A 5,691-nucleotide genomic window follows, 5' to 3' on the forward strand; every position below is an offset into this window, starting at 1 on the left:
AGGAAAAACCATAGCCTTGACTAGACGGGCCTTTGTTGGCAAAGTAATGTCTCTGCTTTTCAATATGCTATCTAGGTTGGTCATAACTTTCCTTCCAAGGAGTAAGCGTCTTTTAATTTCATGGCTGCATCACCATCTGCAGTGATTTTGGAGCCCAAAAAATAAAGTCTGACACTGCTTCAAGTTATGCATAATTATGCATAGTTCTAAGTAGAGTGATTTTTAGTGCAAAATATCTTAAAAAGAAAACCAAAATGAAGAGAACTTTTAAAAAGATGCCAGCAGAAAAAGACAGTTTTACCTCCAAAAAATTAATTTGATTAGTTGAATTTATATCAAGCAGAAGTTAGTGAATTATCTTCAAAGTACTAATGGAAAATATATATCATAAAATTCTATACTCAGCTTAGTAGCATTTAACAGGAAATTTGAAATGAAGACAGGATAAAATCTGAATTTTCCCTTCATAAACCTCTACTGAAAAAATACCAAAATTGTAGCTCAGAAAGAAATTGAATCTGTAACAAACAAATTAGCTGCAAAGAGAAATTCAGTTCAAACATATAGGTGAATGTATTAATAAATCCAAATATAGATGGTTAAAAAATAAAATCATTTTAATTTTGGTAGAGTAAGGCATGCTAAAATATCAGAAAGCCATAAGATGAAAATGGGTGGAGAAATGTTATAACTTTAGACTTTGTTGCCAAGTGTGCAGCTTAATGTTTAAATGTAACTGCTAAAAGCATTAAAAATAGTGAATTAATTAACTACAAATGAGTATAGAAGGGAAAGATGAATAAACTGAAATCTATAAATCTAATAGGTTATCAGAAAGGGATAAAAGGGAAAAAAGCAATGATTTACTTCAAAGAAATGGTAAAAATAAACCTAAATCAATCAAACTAAATATGAACATACTTTTCCAGGTATATAGTACAGAAAGTATTGTTAAAATTGGAAACAAAAATAGAAGAAATTTGAGTTATTTACAAAGGATATAGTGAAAATATAATGACAGAAAAATTGAAACACAGCTGGAGAGAGATCTGCCGAAAGGAAGAACAAGCATGTGATACTAATAGAAGACAAAATGGACTTTAACAAAAATATCACCCTAAAAAAGAGAGCTCCAGAAAAACATCTACTTCTGCTTTATTTACTACGCCAAAGCCTTTGACTATGTGGATCACAACAAACTGTAGAAAATTCTTACAGAGATGATTCTTAAATATCAGACCACCTGACCTGTCTCCTGAGAAATCTATATGCAGGTCAAGAAGCAACAGTTAGAACTGGACATGGAACAACAGACTGGTTCCAAATTGGGAAAGGAGTACATCAAGGCTGTATATTGTCGCCCTGCTTACTTAACTTATGTGCAGAGTACATCCTGCAAAATGCCGGGCAGGATGAACCAAAAAACTGGAATCAAGATTGCCAAGAGAAATATCAGTAACCTCAGATATGCAGATAACACCACCCATATGGCAGAAAGCGAAGAAGAACTAAAGAGCCTCGTGATGAAAGTGAAAGAGAAGAGTGAAAAAGCTGACTTAAAACTCAACATTCAGAAAACTAAGATCATGGCATCTGGTCCCATCACTTCATGGCAAATAGATGGGGAAACCATGGCAACATTTTTGGGGGCTCCAAAATCACTGCAGATGGTGACTGTACCCATGGAATTAAAAGACGCTTGCCCCTTGGAAGTAAAGCTTGGACCAACCTAGACAGCATATTAAAACGCAGAGACGTGACTTTACCAACAAAGGCTAGTCAAAGCCATGGTTTTTCCAGTAGTCATGTATGGATGTGAGAGTTGAACTATAAAGAAAGTTAAGCACCGAAGAATTGATGCTTTTGAACTGTGGTGTTGGAGAAGACTCTTAACAGTCCCTTGGACTGCAAAGAGATCCAACCTGTCCATCCTGAAGGAAATCAGTCCTGAATATTCATTGGCAGGACTGATGCTGAAGCTGAAACTCCGATACTTTGGCCACCTGATGCAAAGAACTGACTCATTTGAAAAAACCCTGAAGCTGGGAAAGATTGAAGGCTGAAGGAGAAGGGGACGACAGAGGATGAGATGGTTGGATGGCATCACTGACTCAATGGACATGAGTTTTAGTAGGCTCCGGGAGTTGGTGATGGACAGGGAGGCCTGTGCTGAGGTTCATGGGGTCGCAAAGAGCTGGACACGACAGAGACTGAACCGACTGACTGAAAGAATTAGCCTTAATGACAATTTCTTTCATCCTAAATTAAATTTATCTGCAATTTTATTCTTAAGACATTAATATTGGTAAAATAGACAACAAAATGTTAACCTGTATTAAACCTGAGTGGCAGTTTCTCTGGATATTTTATATTCATCTTTGCACTATTATGTCTTTGAAATATTTTTGAGTAACACTTAAAAAGTTCACTGGCTTTTGCATGTTAAAAATTAGGAATCTCTTGTTCCAATTGTCATTTGAACTATGTTAGAGTTTTATTATGTGTGTATACATGTGTGCATGTATATATATATATTTATGCATTCAGTAAACGTTTATTAAATGCCTACCGCTTTCCAGCTATGAAGGCAGGTTAGGAGTTGAGCACGCAAGGACGAATGTCAGGAGAATGGGTTTGGTTATCCCGTTGTTTGGTTGCTCAGTAGTGTCCATGTCTTTTGTGATCGCATGCCCGCCAGGCCCCTCTGTCCCTGGGATTTCCCAGGCAAGAACGCTGGAGCAGGTTTATCATTTGTTCCTCCAGAAGATCTTCCCAACCCAGGGATCAGACGTGGGATCCTGCATTGGCAGGTGTATTCTTTACCATTGGGCCAGCAGGGAAGCCCAAGTCATCCTGTAGAAATATCAAAATCTCCAGCTTTTTAACACAAAATTTTATTTTGAACTGATGCAAAGCCCATTGCAAAGTCATATGTTTTCAGCCTGATGTGGGCATAAGCAGCCTCAACAATTTCTGGAACACAAGCTTTTGGTCTTTGTGGAAGGGAAAATGAGAAGACAAAAAATCATAGGCCAGTTCTTATATGTTCTCACCCCTGAAAGTTCTCAGTCACCCTTGTCTTCCATTGATGAGAGAAATTCCGCTGGCCCTGCCTAAGATCAGATCAGCAGTGAAGTGTCAGGTAGGAGAGAAGAGCTACAAAGATCTGTTTAGCTGGGTGTGCAAGAAACAGCACTTTCCTGTCTTCATGGAACTAGCAGTCAAGTATAATGTCTAGATCAGAGTCCTTAGTCTCTTCACCGTTGACATTTGTATTGGCTCACTCTTTGTTGTGGGGCCTCTTCTGCATTGTAGGATGTTTAGAGACACCCCTGGCCTCTAGTCAGTAACCCGTGGCACGTTACTCCCAGGTCTGACCATCCCAGAGATCTCCAGACACTGTCTTGCTCTCTGGATACCGGGGCAGGAGGCAAGGTTTGCTCCCAGTTGAGAAACACTGTTCTAAAAGAGATCAAAGAACTATTTTATAGAATAGGTGGTAAATCTATGAGATTTCATAAGAAGTAGCAGGTGATGAAAATATAAGTAAATCTGTCTCCAAATGCATGTTGATTCATTTATAGTCCTTCTTAACAATGTGAGAAAGTCTCCGTTATCTCTTATTTGTCCCAAAGGATGACAATCCTAGACTCTCATAGTTTGGCCATTGTTTACCATGTCAGTGGGAAAGATCTTTTTATGACAGGTGTGCGGGCACATCAGTCAAGGTGCCAGCCAGAAATGATGTTTCCTAGAACCCCGGCATAGGGGTACAAATATCAAGAGCACAAGACTCTGTGTGGACCACAACTTCTTTATCCACTCATCTGTCAGTGGACATCTAGGTTGCTTCTTTGTCCTGCTTTTGTAAATGGTGCTGCAATGAGCACCTGTTGGGGTACAGCTGTCTTTTCAGTTGTGGTTTCTTCAAGGTGTATGTGCAGTATCGGGATTGCTGGATCGTATGGTGGTCTTTATTCCTAGTTCTTAAAGGAATCTTCATACTGCTCTCCACAGTGGCTGGGGTGGGAGTTGGGGGTGGGGTTCAAGAGGGAGGAGCCATTTGTATACTGATGGCTGATTCATGTTGATGTATGGCAGACACCAACACAATATTGCAAAGCAATTATCCTCCAGTTAAAAACAAATGAAGTTAAAAAAAGCACAAGACTGAATTCAAGAGGTAATCGTGGGAATCCAGGAGATGGTGATCAATTATTGGAGGTAATGCTGAAAGAATATATGAGGATGGTGAAAACAAGAAAAATATCGAGAACCAGGAGCCAGATGGTCTCTGCAATGAAGCACTTGAAGGCAGAAACACAAGAAGTACTGATGTTTGTATTCAGTTCTGGGCGAAGAGATGCATGTACAAAGGTCCCTGACTGGATGAATGGGCAGGAAAGGTACTGAGCCACCACAAAACACACTGATGAAAACCAAAGGGCTGAAAGGAACCCCAGGGAGGAGTGCGGCTGTCTAAGGACGGTGCAGCTTTCCAGCGTGGCTGCTACAGAGAGAGACAGAGATAATCAGGCAAAACTTGTGACAAGCCTAGGTGTTTTCTGGCAAGTTGCCTTAGATGCCAATGATATGAAAGAGTTCGTGTCTTTCATTATGGAACAGGAAAATTATAGTGCAGTGTGCACGCTTGCAATCTATTCAGTTATTATCAATATTTATATGCTAATTCATGGTATAATAAATTGAAGAAACATTCCCATAAAATGGATCCACTGGCATTTTTTGTAATGCTTGAAACTAAACCTATTTGCTTTAAATTAAATCCTGTAATTAGCAAGTAGGTAATTCTTTAGCATCTTTCTCTATAAATTATTTTCGTAGATAAATAGAAAATAGATCCATCCTATGCTGACAGCTGTTTAATGTTTACAAAAAAGAATAATATATGCTTATTATAAACAATTCAAGCAATAAAGTCATATATAAAGTGAGAGTTCTCTCTTCTTCTGCCACTAATTCAGTTCACAAACATTTGTAAGAACAGCTTTAAACTGTAAACACTTTTCAGATTATTTTGTAGCCTTTACTTGTTTTTTTAAATTTGTGTAAAGTTTGTTTCCAAAGAGTTACTTTTGTAAACCATTTATTAATTTCTATTTTTATTGCATTCTGTGTTAATATTTACATAAAAATCCCATTATTAACAAATATATTAAGTTAATTACTATTCTCAGCAGCTTTGTCTGCTCCTTATTATTTCTTGTACATCTGTCTTCATTTTTCCCTTCAAATAATTTTTCCATTTGCATACACACGTCATATTTCTTATGCAAACTGGTAAGCCACTATGGAGAACAGTGTGGAGATTCCTTAAAAAACTGGGAGTAGAACTTCCATACACATAAATATATACATATATACACATATATACATAAATATATATATATATATATACTCACATGTGTATACACACACACATATATATCAGATCAGATCAGTCGCTCAGTCGTGTCCGACTCTTTGCGACTCTATGAATCACAGCACGCCAGGCCTCCCTGTCCATCACCAATTCCCGGAGTTCACTCAGACTCACGTCCATCGAGTCAGTGATTCCATCCAGCCATCTCATCCTCTGTCGTCCCCTTCTCCTCTTGCCCCCAATCCCTCCCAGCATCAGAGTCTTTTCCAGTGAGTCAACTCTTCGCATGAGGTGGCCAAAGTACTGGA

Source organism: Bison bison, unplaced genomic scaffold (genome assembly GCF_000754665.1).
Source record: "Bison bison bison isolate TAMUID 2011002044 unplaced genomic scaffold, Bison_UMD1.0 scf7180017864236, whole genome shotgun sequence".
Lineage (NCBI taxonomy): Eukaryota > Metazoa > Chordata > Mammalia > Artiodactyla > Bovidae > Bison > Bison bison.